General features: G+C 44.0%; 1 long non-coding RNA gene across 1 annotated transcript in view; it reads right to left on the bottom strand.

Moving 5' to 3' along the window:
* Positions 1–241: 241 nt before the first annotated feature.
* LOC115278802 overlaps positions 242–17,319 on the bottom strand; it is a 45,161-nt gene continuing 28,083 nt past the window's right edge. Inside the window, exon 3 of the long non-coding RNA XR_003903099.1 lies at positions 242–648. This is a non-coding gene — a long non-coding RNA (uncharacterized LOC115278802). The remainder of the gene's footprint in view (positions 649–17,319) is intronic.

Genomic DNA, 17,319 nt, shown 5'->3' with positions numbered 1-17,319 from the left:
CAGCCGGCCGGGTGGAGTCACTGTATGGAGCATTTGTGGCTTTTTCAAAGCCCTGAGGAATCTGAGAAGCAAGTGAGGGAATGATGCATGAAAACAAACGCAGTGGAAAGAGTGACCGGCCAGGAGGCTCCAGCAGGCTAGAACCTCTGTCCTTGTTATTACTGCTTCATGAAAACGCCACTAGCTTCTTGGCAAGGTCTGGAAGGTAGAGGCTTCCTGAGAAAACAAAGACAAGCGATGTGTACTTTGAGGTTGGAATCTGGTTTCCCCACTTCCCCACTTTCTAGGAGGAACTACAGGCTGAAGATGAGAAACCCTCTGCCCCTTGGTGGGTTTAGACTGGTCTTTCCCTCCTGGCTATTTTCCTGAGTTTCGTCCTACTTGGAAGATGCCAGCTCTGGTCTGGGCTTGGCAGGACTGGCCTGGGAGAGAAATCAGGTGGTGCCCCAGACTCCTCTACTCCTCAAAAAGTCATGTGAAGGTCACCCCAGGGGAGGGAAAAGCCATTGAAAGAAGTGCCTCCTCGTGCTGGGCAATGAGACCAGGGGGTGCTCCCATTCCTTGCCTGCTTTCTTCTGAGCTCTTCTGGGCTGGTACCCCGCACTTTCAGTGGATGGCCTGCCTCGGTTTTCAGAGATGAAGTAGAAGCTGAGGAAAAGTAAGAGAGTTCATTAGTTTGTTGGATGGCTATTTGGATTAGTCATTATTGGACCTGTTACAAGTTAACCTCTGCTTTCCCTGTGGATAATCTTTCCTTGACATACAAAGTACCTACATGCAAAATAGGGAAGTACTCAGCATTCTCTTCCTTTCTTAAAAAGTAGCTGTGGATAATGAATAAAAATAGGTCTTTGTGAATACAATAGGGCTGAGCTGAGGGTGTGGTTTGCCTGGCAACAGCTCAGGCAAAGTTATTTCTCTTGGTCCTCAAATGCTCTTGACATTGCCTCGGCCTGATGAAGTCCTAAAAGACCAGCTTGAATTGACTTTTTTTTGTGAAATTCCCATCAATAGAGTTAATCATTCCCTTCTTTCTGGTTCCATAGCATTTTCTTCTTATAAAAAACATTCATCAAACTGTGTGACAATTACTCACTTGGGATCATGCCTTATTCTGTGTGTGTGTGTGTGTGTGTGTGTGTGTGTGTGTGTGTTTTCCCAGCATTTACAGACTGTACTTTAACATAATAGTCCTTTGATAAATATCTATTGGATGAACCAAAGTTCCTGAGAAAACACCAATACTGAGCTCTTATATTTTCTTAATTATCTCCTGTCTTTTCCTCCTTAGGTTGAAACTGCGTAAGTTTCAGCTCCACATAGAATGGAGGGCATGCTAAAACTAGATGCAATTTTTTTCTGAGGAATTGCTCCAGCAGGAATGGGTGTTTCAGATATATCATTCTGTTGCAGGTGCAGAAATTGTTTCTGGGAAACACTGCCATTATTATCTCTGAAAGGCAAGTCAGTGGAAATTTTTATTTTCCATTTACAGATGGACAAATGGAAGCTTTCTTTTTCATTTACCAATTACAAAATGTCTACTCTGCTCAAAGTACTGTGCTAGGATTTTCACGGGATACAAAGATGTACATGACAAGGTTTTTGTTCCAAAGAATGTTATAATCTGGTTAGGATGAAAATATGTTTGTATGCAAAAGTAACAATAACTTCAGAGCATTCAATTTAAATTACGTGAGAGGTCCAAAAATTAGTACCAAAGGGGATACAGAAAGGTAGGCAAAATAATTTCCAGGGATATCATTGTGGTCAACACAGCATTTAGGAGTAATAGATTTTGTGCTGGTTATTCTCCATTTGGCCCCTATATTAATCACCTGTTGTAATGGCGTTCCCACAGAGAGCGTGACACCAAGGCTTTTCTTTCCAGGGAGTAACGTTATTGATGCCTGCATAGGCTCAGTGGGTTCATACCCTAATGAGCCCTGAATGAAATAGGATGTAGCCTTTTAAACAATTTCTGCTTCTTTGTCTCCCATACATAGTAACATACAGACATACAATCTGATTGAGTGGTCTATGTTACAGAGTCGTGAGGAAGGTCACATACACACATAGCTAGGTTGCCTTCCCTTGTCTTGAGGTTTCCATCACATTCCTTAGGGAGGGGACTCTACTACATTCCACTCTTTGATGCTCAGCCCCATTTTGGGTCAAGAAGCATCATCTTGGTTTAGAGGTTTATATTTCCATAACATCATCACATATGTGGCCATTTTCCTTTCAACCACTGCCTCAATTGAGGCTGGAGACAGACTGTATAACCAGGGAAGATAGGCAAGGTAGGATTAAGCAAGCTCCCAAAATCAACAGGATAATTCTCATAAGGGTTTTGAATCTCCCAAGAGTTGAAAACCATTCTTGAAGTAACTCACTGGAGTCCCAAACTTTCCAGGTCTGGACTGGGAAATGAGCAACCTTTCTCATTCGATCTGTGATCACTTTAATGACTTTTCTTTCATCACCTATCAATAGGCAGCAGTTGCTCAGGTTAAACTTCCCACAAACTCCTCCCTCAGAAGTAACCAAGTAATCTAAGGCCACACGATTTTGATAGACAGCATTGCTCATTTGGGTTTGCTGCTTGGCTAGTAAGTTAAGAGCTCTGGCAGTTTCATTGGTTATAATTTCTACCACTGCTTGTAGTCTGATCATATGGTTTAGCATGTAAATGGGAGTGCGGTAGCCTCAGGACCCATCCTTTGCCCAGATGGCAGTGCCATATATTGGATTATATGCTCTGGAGGCCATTTGTTATCTTTCCAATTGCCAATCTGTAGGGCATGTTGATTCCTTGGAGTCTCCCCATCCCCATACACTTGGACTCCCAAATGTTCCCCCCTGGCAAGTGGGATCAGGAAGAAAGATGGACGGATAGTTCCCAGCACACATGACCCTGAGCAGCGTGGGGGAAGTACTGTGTAGGCTGTCCTTCCATGTATCCAGTATAGTTCCCTAGGGCCTGCCATTCAATGGCTGCATCAACATTGTCCCACACCTCTCAGAGATGAGAGAAGTTAGACAAGGCGTGGGGATCTGGGGACCCCCATCATTGGGTTTCCCAGGTGGTCGAGTTTTAAAATCTTTGGCCTAGGCATGTTAAGCTTCCAAAAGGGATGATAAACTTTCTTCCCCACTGGGCAAGTCAGTTCTTCCCAATAATGGAGGTTTCAAGGAGCCAAACCCGAGAGGTAGGACTGGGGTATTCTGTTCCATTATAGGGTTTACAGATATCTAATTCTCTAGCCCCCCATGGCCATCGATCCTCCATGTTGGTTCCCCTGCATACATAGCAAGAAGAGATCTTTAGTCTGGGCTATAGTTTCTGCTAAAGCAAGGAACAGGTTTCTTGTTGTGGTGGGGATGCGGGGAGGGCTACTTCCAATTTCCTCATAAAAAGAATGAAAGACTTCATGAGTTGAGACTTGGGAGTGAGACAGCAGCTCTCTTGAAGTACCACACGGTTCCAGAGGCAGGAGCTTGCCCATATATATCTATATATATCTCTATGTAGAGATATATACCAATCCTGAGGTCATTTTCCCATTTTGGATCTCTTGGATTAAAGACAGTAAAATTAAGGGCGCCTGGGTGGCTCAGTCAGTTAAGTGTCTGATTATGGCTCAGGTCATGATCTCACAGCTTGTGGGTTCAAGCTTCACATCGAGCTCTGTGTTGACAGCTCAGAGCCTGGAGCCTGCCTCAGATTCTATGTCTACCTCTCTCTCTACTCCTCCCCTACTCTCTCTCAAAAATAAAAATATATATTAACAAAGTTTTTTTAAGATAGTAAAATTAATGGGGTTATGGACTCCCAATTTACAACTGGATGTTGCAGCCCCCTTTTGGAGGAGTGCCACCTTATCTTTACCTTTCCAAGTGGCCCACGAGATACAGCTCCAATAGAGGCAGTAAGCCCAGCGGTCACCGAACACATGGATTGGGGTGAGGCCTGTTAACACATATACTTGTCATTGAGCCTGTATTCTTGTTCCCATGGTAGACCTCCACAATTTTAAACCCAAAAAGGGTTTTTGTTAACAGCTGTATACATGTCAAAAAGTACCAATACCAGGGGCACCTGGGTGGTTCAGGTAGTTAAGCATCTGACTGCAGCTCAGGTCATGATCTCATAGTTGGTGGGTTCAGGCCCCATGTCAGACTCTGCACAGATAGCTCGGAGCCTGGAGCCTGCTTCAGATTGTGTCTCCCTCTCTCCCTGCCCCTCCCCCACTGGTACTCTGTGTCTCTATCTCAAAAATAAACATTAAAAAAAATTAAAAAGTACTGATAACTGGCAGGTGGAGATTAGTAACCTGGGTTTGGCTGATTACATCCCCCCCCCCCCACAACCCAATCCTGGGAATGTCGGACCTCCAACCTTCCTCAGTTAAGGAGTACTGCAGGTCAAAACAAGTATATTGACTCCCCTGTTGGCAGACAGAATAGGTGGTCTTATTGTGTCTGCAGGTCCCCAGGACTTCTCCCTGGCATGAGAAGTGGGTATGGTATAGTAAGGTCCAAGTGACTCCCTGGCCTGATCTGGTTATGTGAATATATGGGTCACATGATGAGGAACCTAGGTCTACCAAAGAGGTCCAGATTAGAAGCAACCAATACCAAGCAAGCATCCTGTCCACAAAAGGAAGGTGAGTGCTAACAGAAACCTCTCACTCTCAACTGGCTGAGGTGGTCTCTGCCAATCCTATGGCAAAAGGTAGAGCAAGAATCACAATATCAGCGAGAAATAAGCAGTGACGGTGCATCACACACAGTAAGGAAACAGATATAGACAATCAGGACAGTCTATTTGTTCCACTGGACCATCGATTCCTCAAGCTTCTGCCATGCATAGATTAGTAAGCTTCCGTAGTAACTAAAGCAGGGCTACAGTCTTCTAGAGCCTCTGGAGTTGCAGATTGTTTCTTCTGTATGGTCAGCGTGCATGGTGTTGATGGATCAGGAATGCACTCCCAGTTTCAAAATGCTGGCTTCATTCTGCTGTAGTGAATCCAGGGTCCTACCTCGGCCACCTTTATTGCAGTAGGGGTAACAAAATGACAGTGAATGGGCATCTTCAGAGGGATTTTAGGGGTTGGGCATTCCATTCCTTCACTCATACATCTCCTGGTTTAAGGGTGAGCGCCTGTGTTCAGACTCACAGGTAATCAACTCCCTAACCCAGAAGTGTAAGATGGTTAGGGTAGAGCCAAGGACCCACATCTGTTGCCTTAGGGTTACATTGTCTATCTCCTTTAGATCTCCACTTATGCCCTTGATGATTGGGGGAGGGTGTCCATAAAAGATTTCATAAGGAGAGAACTCCATCTGCTTAGTGGGGCTACACTTGATTCTTACCAAGGCAATTGGCAACACCTGGTTCAAGTGTAGGTGGGTTTCCTGGCACAGTTTACTTAATTGCAGCTTCAGGGTTTGGTTCCTTAGTTCCACCTTCCTGGAGCTTTGAGGTCCATATGCTGTGTGTAGCTTCCAGGTGAACTTTTTTATTGTTATTTTATTTATTTTTTGTTATAATTTATTGTCATGGTGGTTTCCAACACCCAGTGCTCATCCCAACAAGTGTCCTCCTCCATGCTCATCACCCCACTTCCCCTCTCTCTCACCCCCATCAGCCCTCAGTTATATCTCAGTACTCGAGTCTCTCATGGTTTGCTTCCCTCCCTCTCCCCAACTACTTTTTCCATTTCCCCTTCCCTATGATCCTGTTAAGTTTCTCCTGTTTCACTTATGAGTGAAAACATATGGTATCTGTCCTTCTCTGCCTGACTTATTTCACTTAGCATAACACCCTCGAGTTCCATCCACCTTGCTACAAATGGCCATATTTCATTCTTTCTCATAGCCATGTAGTGTTCCATTGTATATACAAACCACATCTTCTTGATCCATTCATCAGTTGATGGACATTTAGGCTCTTTCCATGATTTAGCTATTGTTGAAAGTACTGCTATGAACATTAAGGTACATGTGCCCCTGTGCATCAGCAGTCCTGTATCCCTTGGGTGAATTCCTAGCAGTGCTATTGCTGGGGCATAGGGGAGTTCTATTAATTTGCTGAGGAACCTCCACAGTTTTCCAGAGCGGCTATACCAGTTTACATTCCTACCAACAGTGCAGGAGGGTCCCCATTTCTCCACACCCTCACCAGCATCTATAGTCTCCTGATTTGTTCATTTTAGCCACTCTGACCAGTGTGAAGTGGTATCTCAGTGTGGTTTTGATTTGTATTTCCCTGATGATGAGTGATGCTGAGTATCATTTCATGTGTCTGTTGGCCATCTGGATGTCCTCTTTGGAGAAATGTCTACTCATGTCTTCTGCCCATTTCTTCACTGGATTGTTTGTTTTTTGGGTGTGGGGTTTGGTGAGTTCCTTATAGATTTTGGATACTAGCCCTTTATCCAATATGTCATTTGCAATTATCTTTTCCCATTCTGTAGGCTGCCTATTAGTTTTATTGATTGTTTCCTTTGCTGTGCAGAAGCTTTTTATCTTGATGAGGTCTCAATAGTTCATATTTGCTCTTGATTCCCTTGCCTTTGGGGATGTCAAGTAAGAAATTGCTGTGGTTGAGGTCGAGGTTGTTTCTGCTTTCTCCTCTAGGGTTTTGATAGTTTCCTGTCTCACATTCAGGTCCTTCATCCATTTTGAGTTTATTTTTGTGTATGATGTAAGAAAGTGATCTAGTTTCATTCTTTTGCATGTTGCTGTCCAGTTCTCCCAGCACCATCTGTTAAAGAGGCCGTCTTTTTTCCATTGAATACTCTTTCCTGCTGTGTCAAAGATTACATTTGTGGGTCCAATTCTGAGTTCTCTATCTATTCTATTTCATTGGTCTATGTGTCTGTTTTTGTGCCAGTACCATACTGTCTTGATGGTTATAGCTTTGTAGTAGAGGCTAAAGTCTGAGGTTGTGATGCCTCCTGTTTTGGTTTTCTTCTTCAATATTACTTTGGCTATTCAGGATCTTTTGTGGTTCCATATGAATTTTAGGATTGTTTCTTCTGGCTTTGAAAAGAATGCTGGTGCAATTTTGATTGAAATTGCATTGAATCTGTAAATTGCTTTGGGTAGTATTGACATTTTAACAATATTTATTCTTCTGATCCATGAGCATGGAGTGTTTTTCCATTTCTTGGTGTCTTCTTCAATTTCCTTCATTAGCATTCTATAGTTTTCATCACACAGATATTTTCCATCTTTGGTTAGGTTTATTCTTGGGTATTTTATGGTGCAACTGTGAATGGGATCAGTTTCTTGATTTCTCTTTCTGTGGCTTCATTACTGGTGTATAAAAATGAAACTAATTTCTGTACATTGATTTTGTACCCTGCAACTTTGCTGAATTCATGGATCTGATGGAGTCTGTCAGCTTTTCCATGTAGAGAATCATGTCATCTGTGAAAAGTGAAAGTTGGACTTCATCTTTGCCAGTTCTGATGCCTTTTATTTTCTTTTGTTGTCTGATTGCTGATGCTAGGACTTCCAGCACTATGTTAAACAACAGTGGTGAGAGTGGACATCCCTGTCGTGTTCATGATCTCAGGGGGAAAGCTCTCAGTTTTTCCCCATTGAGGAGAATAATAGCTGTGGGCTTCTCATAAATGGCTTTTATGATGTTTAATTAAGTTCCTTCTATCTTGACTTTCATGAGGGTCTTTATTGAGAAAGGATGCTATATTTTATCAAATGCTTTTTCTGCATCTATTGACAGGATCATATGGTTTTTATCTTTTCTTTTGTTAATGTATCACCTTGATTGATTTGTAGATAATGAACCAGCCCTGTAACCCAGGGATAAATCCCACTTGATCATGGTGGATAATTCTCTTTATATGCTGTTGAATTCAACTTGCATGTATCTTGTTGAGTATTTTTGCTTCTGCATTCATCAAGGATATTGGCCTGTAGTTTTTTTTTTTTTTTGGCTGGGTCTCTGTTTGGTTTGAGAATCAAAGTGATGATGGCTTTGTAGAATGAGTCCGGAAGTTTTCCTTCCATTTCTGTTTTTTCGGAATAGCTTGAGAAGAATGGGTATTAACTCTGATTTAAATGTCTGGCAGAATTCTCTAGGGAAACATCGGGCCCAGGGCTCTTATTCGTTGGGAGATTTTTGATAAACGATTCAATTTCTTCACGGGTTATGGGTCTGTTTGGATTTTCTATCTCTTCCTGTTTGAATTTTGGTAGTGTGTGTGTGTGTGTTGGAATTTGTCCATTTCTTCTAGGTTGTCTAGTTTGTTGGCATATAATTTTTCATAGTATTCCCTGATAATTACTTGTATTTGAGGGATTGTAATAATTCCATTCTCATTCGTGATTTTGTCAATTTGGGTGCTCTCTCTTTTCTTTTTGAGAAGCCTAACTAGAGGTTTATCAATTTTATTTTTTCAAAAAACCAACTCTTGGTTTCATTGATCTGTTCAACTGTTTTTTTTTTATTCTATATTATTTCTTTCTGCCCTGATCTTTATTATTACTCTTCTTCTGCTTGGTTTGGGATCCTCTTGCTGCTCTGCTTCTTGTTCCTTTAGGTGTGCTGTTAGATTTTGTATAGGCGCTTTTTCTAATTTCTTGAATTAGGCCTAGAGTGCAATGTACTTTCCTCTTAGGATGCTTTTGCTGCATCCAAAGAGTTTGTTTGGATTGTTATATTTCATTTTTGTTTGTTTCCATATATTTAAAAATTTCTTCTCTAACTGCCTGATTGGCCCATTCATTTTTTAGTAGAGGTTCTTTAACCTCCATGTTTTTGGAGGTTTTCCAGACTTTTTCCTGTGATTGATTTTAAGTTTCATAGTACTGTGATCTGAAAGTGTGCATGATATGATCTCAATTCTTTTATATTTATGGAGGGATGCTTTATGACCAAGTATGTGATCTATCTTGGAGAATGTGCCATGCATACTCGAGAAGAAAGTGGATTCCATAGCCTCAGGATGTAGAGTTCTAAATATATTTGTCAAATCTATCTGGTCCAAGGTGTCATTCAGGTCCACTGTTTCTTTAATGATTTTTCTGTCTAGTTGATCTATCCATTGCTGTAAGTGGAGTATTAAAGTCCCCTGCTATTTGCACATTCTTATCAATATGATTGTTTCTGTTTGTGATTGTTTTATGCATTGGTGTGCTCCCGAATTCAGTGTGTAGACATTTATAATAGTTAGCTCTTCCTGATGGATAAGCCCTGTAATTATTATATAATGCCCTTCTCCATCTCTTGTTACTGCCTTTACTTTAAAATCCAGTTTGTCTGATAGAAGTATGGCTACTCCAGCTTTCTTTTGACTTCCAGTAGCATGATAGATATTTCTCCATCCCCTTAATTTGAATCTGAAGGTGTCCTCAGGTCTATAATGAGTCTCTTATAGACAGTAAATAGATGGATCTTGTTTTTTAATCCATTCTGATACCCTATATCTTTTGATTGGAGCATTCAGTCCATTTACATTCAGTGTTATTATTGAAAAATATGGGTTTAGAGTCATTGTGTTTTCCGTGGGATTCATATTTGTAGTGGTGTCTCTGGCACATTGTGTTTCTTGCAATATTTCCCTCATAGAATCCTCCTTAGGATTTCTTATAAGGCTGTTTTAGTGGTGATGAATTCTTTCAATTTTTGTTTGTTTGGGAAAACCTTTATCTCTTCTTCTATTCTGAATGACAAGCTTGCTGGATAGAGGATTCTTGGCTGCATATTTTTCCTGTTGATCACATTGAAGATTTCCTGCCATTCTTTCTGGCCTGCCAAGTTTCAGTAGATAGGTCTGCAACTACTCTGATAGGTGTCCCTTTGTATGTTAGTGCCCTTATATCCCTAGCTGTGTGCAGAATTCTCTCTTTATCCTTATATTTTGCCAGTTTCACTATGATATGTCCTGCTGAAGGTCGATTCAAGTTACATCTGAGGTGAGTTCTCTGTGCCTCTTGGATTTCAATGTCTGTTTCCTTCCCCAGATTGGGGAAATTCTCAGCTATAATTTTTTCAAGTACCCCTTCAGGCCCTTTCTCTCTCTCTTTTTCTTATGGAATTCCTATGGCATGGATATTGTCCCATTTGATTGCATCACTCAGTTCGTGAAATCTCCTTTCGTGCTTCAGGATCAATTTATCTCTCTTTTTCTCAGCTTCCTCTTTTTCTATAATTGTGTCTTCTAATTCACCTATTCTCCTCTCTGTCTCTTCAATCTGTGCAGTGGCCAGTGGCCACCACCATTTTACTATGCACCTCACTTATGGCATTTTTTTATTCATCACAACTATTTTTAATGTCCATAATCTTTGTAGCAATAGCTTCTCTGGTGTCTTCCATGCCTTTTTCAAGCCCGTGATTAATTTTATGACTATAGTTCTAAATTCTTGGTCAGTTATGTTGCTTATATCGATTTTGAGCCATTCTTTAGCTGTCATTTCTTCCTGGAATTTCTTTAGAGGAGAGTTCTTCCATTTCATCATTTTCGCTAGCTTTCTATCTCTTATAAGTTTCGAAAGCTTGTTATAAGCTCTGTACCTGTGAGTTCTGGTATATTAAAGGAGGCTCATTGACTGTCCACAGCCTGTTTATTGAGGAAGTGTTCTTTTAATGGTGTCCGTTGCTCTCTCTTGTTGTGCCTTTCATTATTTTATCTCCCTACTTGTAGTGTTATTTGGGACTCTTTCCACCATATGTACTTCAGCTTGTTTCTTGAGGTAGCATTCTGAGGCTGTCTCCTTAGTGGACTCTCTCTTTTCCTCCCAGACTCTTGCAGTTCAGTGTTCTTTGGCTTCAGCCTTTCTTTGTTTGGCAGATGCAGGTGGGAAGTACGGAATTTCCTATTTCTCCACCACCTTGCCTCCTCTTTCCAGGTGATCTTTAACTCCTTTGCCACCGGCTGCACCACCTCAGCCACAAATGCTGGCCAGTTATCTGATCCCATAGTGATAGGGATCCCAAATTGAGGAAGATTTCTTTTAGAAGAAGTTGGGCCACTTCAGGTGCCTTTTCTGTGTGAGCAGGGATAGGCTTCCACCAGCCTGAGAAAGTGCACCCAAAGATCAACATATATTCACAGCCTCGGACCCGGGGAAGCTCAGATAAGTCCACCATCATATTTCCAACTGGGACTCCCCCAACACTCTGTACCACAGGGCCAGCCTTCGGTTCCTGACGTGGGTTATTCCAGGCACATGTTTCACATTGCTTGCATACTGCACAGCCTAGGCTGGAGAATCAAGGAATGTAGAAATATCGGCTCAACATACTCTCAAGAGCTGTCTGGCCAATGTGGGTTTCCTGCTGGAATTGCTTGACAAAAGCTGAGCCAGGACCTCAGCAACTGCTACTTGGCCATCTTCAACTTTCTATCATCTGCCTGGGAGGTAGCTTCCATTTTCAGTCTTAAACCAGGTACTCATGGTGTAATTAGGGTCCCCTTCTGCCTGTGGACTAGGGAACAGTGTGTTGGTTAAAACCGCTGATTCTGCTATTCCTTTGGAGGATGCAAGCTTTGCTTCTCAGTCTGCCTTATGGTTTCTCTGTGCAGCTGTGGTGTCCTCCTTTCATGTACCTGACAATGCATGACTCCCACTCTCTTAGGGGCCCACACAAGATCTAAGAGGTCAAGGATTTCCTTACCATACCTTTTGTCTTTTCCTCCTGAGTTTATTAGACCCTTCTCTTTATATAAAGCCCTACGTACATGGAAGGAGATAAAGGCATACTTAGAGTCTGTGCATATATGAACACTTATCTCTGCTGCCAGTTGAGGGCTCAAGTTAGCACAATGATCTCTGCCTTCTGTGCCGAAGTCTCCTTTAACAGGGGTCTGGCCTCAATGAAAGAATTATGGTGACCATGGAATAACCTGCAAGGCACTCTCCCTCTTTCACAAAACTGCTATCATCAGTGAAATATTCAGCCTTGGGTCCTTGAGGGGCCAGTCCTTTAAGCCCAGTCAGCTGTAGAACACCTCATCCATGACTTCAATGCAGTCCTGATCTGGCTGGCCTGGTCCGACAGGCAGTAGGGTTGCAGGGTTTAGGGTCCTGCCTACTTCCAGGTCAATGTGCATGTTCTCAAATGGCATTCCCTGATATCTGACCATCCTGGCCTTGGTTAGCCCGTATTGGCTTGTGCATTCCATTAATGTCAATACTAAATGTTCTCAGACTGTCAATTCTTGTCCCACAGTTAACTTGTCAGCCTCAGACACTCAGAGGGCTGTGGCTGCAAGTGCTCATAGGTAGGGTAGACAGCCTCGGGCAACAGAGTCAAGCTGCTTGGAGAGATATGCAACAGAATCAAGCTGCCTGGGTGATGCCATGGCCCCAACATCTGGGTTAGGGCTCCTACTACTTACCAGTGCACTCATGAACATACAGGAAGAAAGGCTTGGTCATATCTGGGAGCCCCAAACCAGGCATATTAGTGAGGGCTTGCTTTCGTTTCTCAAAGGCCTTCTGTAGTACTCATTCCCACATCAGGGGCTCCTGCCCTCTGTCCTTTGTAGCTTCATAGAGGGATTTCACCAGGACTGAAAAGTTAGGTATCCAGATTTGACAGAAACCTGTGACTCTGAGAAATTCCTGAACCTGACCTCAGGTCGATGGGACTAGGATCAAACAAATGGCCTGCTTCCTTTCTGGGTTGAGTTGGTGCTGCCCCTGGGAGAGGTGAAAGCCAAGGTACTTGAATTTCTTTTGACATATTTGGGCCTTTTTCCTTGAGACCTTATAGCCAGTCTCCCATAGAAGGGCAAGGAGCTGCCAAGTTCCTTCCGTGCAATACTTCCAAGACCTTCCAGCCAGCAGTACATCATCTATCTGCTAAAGCAAGACACAGCTATGTTGAGCTGCTGGGAAGGCTCTTAGGTTGAAACTAAGGCAGTGCCAAAAATATCTGTGGAGTTTTTGAACCCCTGAGGCAACCTGGTCCAAGTCAACTGGCCCTTGTGAACATTTTCAAGATTCTCCCACTGAAAGACAAAGATTGATTGGCTCTGGAGGCCAGAAAGAAGCAGAAGAAGGCGTTTTTGAGGTCTAGGCATGTAAAGAAGGCAGCTTTGGTGGGGATAAGTTTGGGACAACCAGATGCAGGGTACAGCAGCATGGTTTATTGCATGCAGGTCTTAAACTGGTGATAGTCATTGGTGACTGGCTTCTGGACAGGTACAAAGGGCGTGTTCCAAGATGACTGACAGGGTCGAAGGATCCCACATTTTAGAAGTCTTGGTAGGTGCTTCTCTATCCTCATTTGTGCTTTATAAGGAATGAAGTATTGTTTTTGGTGAATAGGCTCTCTCTCTCTCTCTGGTTTTAGTTCTACAATTACTGGAGGTATGTTTTGGGCCAGTCCTGGTGGGTTCTCCTCAGCCCACACCCCCAGTACTCCAAAAGGCAGCTCAGGTCCCTGTTATGGCTCCTCCATGAGGCTGTAGAGGCTCTACTCTTCTCCTTGGAGAGTCATAAGTCATAATCTTTGCTTCTGGTTTCCGTAGGGTCAGGGCAGCTTGTCCCTGAGACTTGAAAGTTATCTGGGTCCGAAGCTTTTCCAATAGGTCATGGCCCATTAGAGCCACAGGGCAACCAGGGCATATAGGAATTCACAGATGACTTCATGGCTGCGTAAACTGCATCACCGAGGTAGCAGGAAGGAACTGTGTGTCCAATTGCCTGTGGCCGCCACAATGGTGGCTTATCTCTGTGAAAGGAGGCCCACTAATTTGGTCACCACCGAGTATTCCATGCCAGTATTCATTCACCATGAAGTCGATGGGTTGGCCCCCCCCACATTCATTTGGAGCACAGGCTCTTGCGGGGGGGGGGTGGCATCTAACAAAATAGAGCCTGGTCTGTCCTAGTCCTCCTCATAGTCTTCCATGGTGCTTAGCCCCACAAAAATCATCTTTGGGGGCCCCAGTTGGTCATGATGCTGGTTGTTATCAGCCTTGGGCCACAAGGCCTCTTTCTTTCTACTTGGGGCCCTGCTGAGAATTATCTTTCTAGGAGTGTTCCCACTGTTCCACCAAGGTAGCAGCAAACAAATCTTCCTTTTTCTGCATCTTCCGGCATTCTTCCCTCCAAACTGCCTGGTCACAGTTGACAAACACCTTAGTTGCTACTTCCAGCAACAGGGTGGCATTCATGCTGGTCAAACCTTCTAGGTTTTGCAGCTTGTATTGGATGTACCCTTGGGCCCGACCTATGAAAGCCACATTGACCATCCACTGGTTAACAGGGGCTTCTGGATCAAAAGGGGTGTAGAGACAAAATGCCTCACATAGTCTCATAAAACTGTCTTGGCTATCCTTGGGTCCCTGGAGTACTTCTGATGTCTTGCTCCTATTTATGGCCCTTTTCCTCCTTTCTTCATACCATTTAGAAGGGCTTCTTAATACCGTTCAGTCTTTGCGAGTCATCCATCTACACTTAAGCCATTTGGGTCCCATTTGAGGTCTTCCCTAGGGAAGTGAGCCGAAGCATAAGCCTGGGTGTCTAGTGTCCCAGCTGAGGCTTTCTCCTCTAACCATTTTAGGGCCACCTGGGTAATTCAGCGACGCTCCTCCATATCAAGGGGTGAGGTCAGGAGGAGTTGGTGGCAGTCCATCAAGTTTATGGGTTAGGATTATAGACTCCATTATGATTAGTTCAATCATAGCCTGGGGCTTCTCAGAATCGGAGGGAGTATGGTGCTTCCAATTTGGGAAGTTCATAGTGGTAAAAGGTTGGTACACAAAAACACACTGGCCTGCTGGGATCTGGCCTTCCTGATCATAATAGACAGCTCCCCTAGTTTCCCTCAGTGCCATCCATAGGGCTTCCTGGTGTTGCCTCAGAGAGGGATGGTCTCCACTGGCCTGATCTTCTAGTTGCCTAATCTAGGCATTAGGACTGGTGGTCCAGGTGAGCTGGTCACATCTGGAGAGGTTGGTGGTATTAGAGGGGGCAAAGGCCTTGAGACCAGGGGCAGGTTCTGCTGGGGTTTCTGCAGCCCATGGGGCTGGAGGCCCAGGTGGCAGTGAGAGATACACTGGGACATGTGGCAGTAGGCTTTCCTCAGGCTCTCTCAACAGTATGGGTTTTTCAGTTTTTGGCTGACATTTGGAGGAAGCTGTGATATGAGCCATCATAACTTTACAGTTCTCTTCAGTACAGACTTTTAGCCAAGATGGCCAGGATAAGACCAGGTCTTGCCAACAGTCAATGTAAAGAAATTGGTCAGGGTGGCCTGGTTCCCCACTATGATCTTGAACACTCAAGCCAACAGTTCCTTAACAAGTGAGCCCCTCAGTGGGGGCCAGCCCACCCCAAACGATGGCCAATCAGTTTCACAGATTGTCCAGAGCTTTTCAGGAGTTAATTTCACACAATAATCTCTTGACTATCCCTTTTTGAAATTCCTCAAGATACACTTTTGGGGAGTCAGTTTACTCTGCTTTCCACCCATTTCTCCCCCTAACAGACAACCTTCATGCACAAGAGAGGAAAAAAAGGGAAAGGAGGGGTTAATTTGGCAAAGACATACACTTGCTTCATCCGTTTTTGGCTGCTTTCCTCTTGGAGATATTTCAGGTACCTCTTAGCATTGGCAGGTTCAGTATCCTTCCCTGACCTGAATCAGACTCCTGAGGAAATCTCAAGCCACCTTAAGCCATATGAGGTTGCCACGGAACCTTGGATTGGAACTCAACACTTGTTTTGGCCCCTTGGTCAGGTTGGAACCTTTCCCCTGTCCATCTTTCACACACAGTTACATGGTAACTCCAACCCACCCCACCTCCACCCACCTCTGGCCGGGCCCAGCACCTTGGAGTTGTGGTTTTGTTCCTTGTGGAACCACTCAGGCAACTCCCGGAGTGATCAGGCTCCCCTTCTGACTCTTAAGGGGGAGGTCTACCGAAATGAACCCCAGTTCTAACCAGTCTGATGGGCAGCACTCCCTGTTCCTGGGCCTTACCTGGTTCCTTTGTGCATCTGGGGTCCTCAGTGTACCAGGAGGGGCTACACTCCTGCAGATCAAGCAGTCCTCTGGTGCCAGGTAAGGTACCCCTCTCCCAGTGCCCCAAGGTTTGTACCCCGGCAGCAAGGGAGGTAAAATACCATGTGTACCTCCTGGATGCAAACTCCAAGAAATGTAATGGGACCAACGTCTGCACAGAAAGTCGTGACACAGAGGCTTTCCTTTCCAGGAAGCAACTCTATTTGTGCCAGTATGGGCTCAGTGGGTTTGTACCAGAAAGGCTGAGCCCCAAGCACAGTGAGATGTAGCCTTTTATACAATTTCTACTTCTTTGTCTCCCATACATGGTAACATACAGACATACAGTCTAATTGGGTGGTCTGTATTCCAGTCATGAGGAAGGTCACATATGTGCACATAGCTAGGTTGCCTTCCCTTTTCTTGAGGTTTTTATCATGCTCCTTAGGGAGGGGCTCTACCACTGTGAATGCCATAACAAATTACCACCAACTGAATGGCTTAAAGCAACAGAATTTTATTTTCTCATAGTTCTGGAGGCTAGGAAGACAAAAACCAAGGTTTTGGCCAGGCTCCCTCCCTACGCTCCAGGGTAGAGCCTGTCCCTCACTTCCTCCAGCTTCTGATGTCCCCAGACTTTCCTTGGCTTGTGGTCATATCACTCCAATTTCTGATCTTGTGGTCACATTGTTACCTCCTCTTCTTTCTCAAAACTCCTACTACTTCTCTTTTATTAGATTATCCATGATTGCATTTAGGGCCCACCCAAGCATTCTAGGATAAGTTCTTCCTCTTAGGATCATAAATTTTTAAATTTTAAAAAATGTTTTATTTATTTTTGAGAGAGAGAGAGAGAGAGAGAGAGAGAGAGAACATGAGCAAAGGAGGGGCAGAGAGAGAGAGAACACACAATCTGAAGCAGGCTTTAGGCTCTGAGCTGTCAGCACAGAGCTGACATGGGGATCAAACTCATAAATAGTGAGATTGTGACCTGAGCCGAAGTTGGATGCTTAACTGACTGAGCCACCCAGGTGCCCCTCAGGATCCTAAATTTAATCACATCTTATGCCATTTAATATTCTCAGGTTCTGGGGATCAGCATGTGAACATATTTTTTGAAGGGGCCACTAGTCAGTCCACAACAGCCCCCTATCATTCTTGACCCTGCTCTGTGCCCCATGAAGCTGTTACTGTGATGATAGGATCTGGACTCCACTGTGCACCGGCTCACTGTTGGGTTTGGCCAATGGGTGGCATCGGCAGGTATCAGAGGGTAGTGGGAGAAAGGGGTTGAGGTATTTCTTCTTCTTTCCTACCTGCTT

The sequence above is a fragment of the Suricata suricatta genome, chromosome 2 (genome assembly GCF_006229205.1).
Source record: "Suricata suricatta isolate VVHF042 chromosome 2, meerkat_22Aug2017_6uvM2_HiC, whole genome shotgun sequence".
Classification (NCBI taxonomy): Eukaryota; Metazoa; Chordata; class Mammalia; order Carnivora; family Herpestidae; genus Suricata; species Suricata suricatta.
The sequence above is the reverse complement of the archived record's forward strand: the minus strand, read 5'-3'. Positions and strand labels throughout refer to the sequence as shown.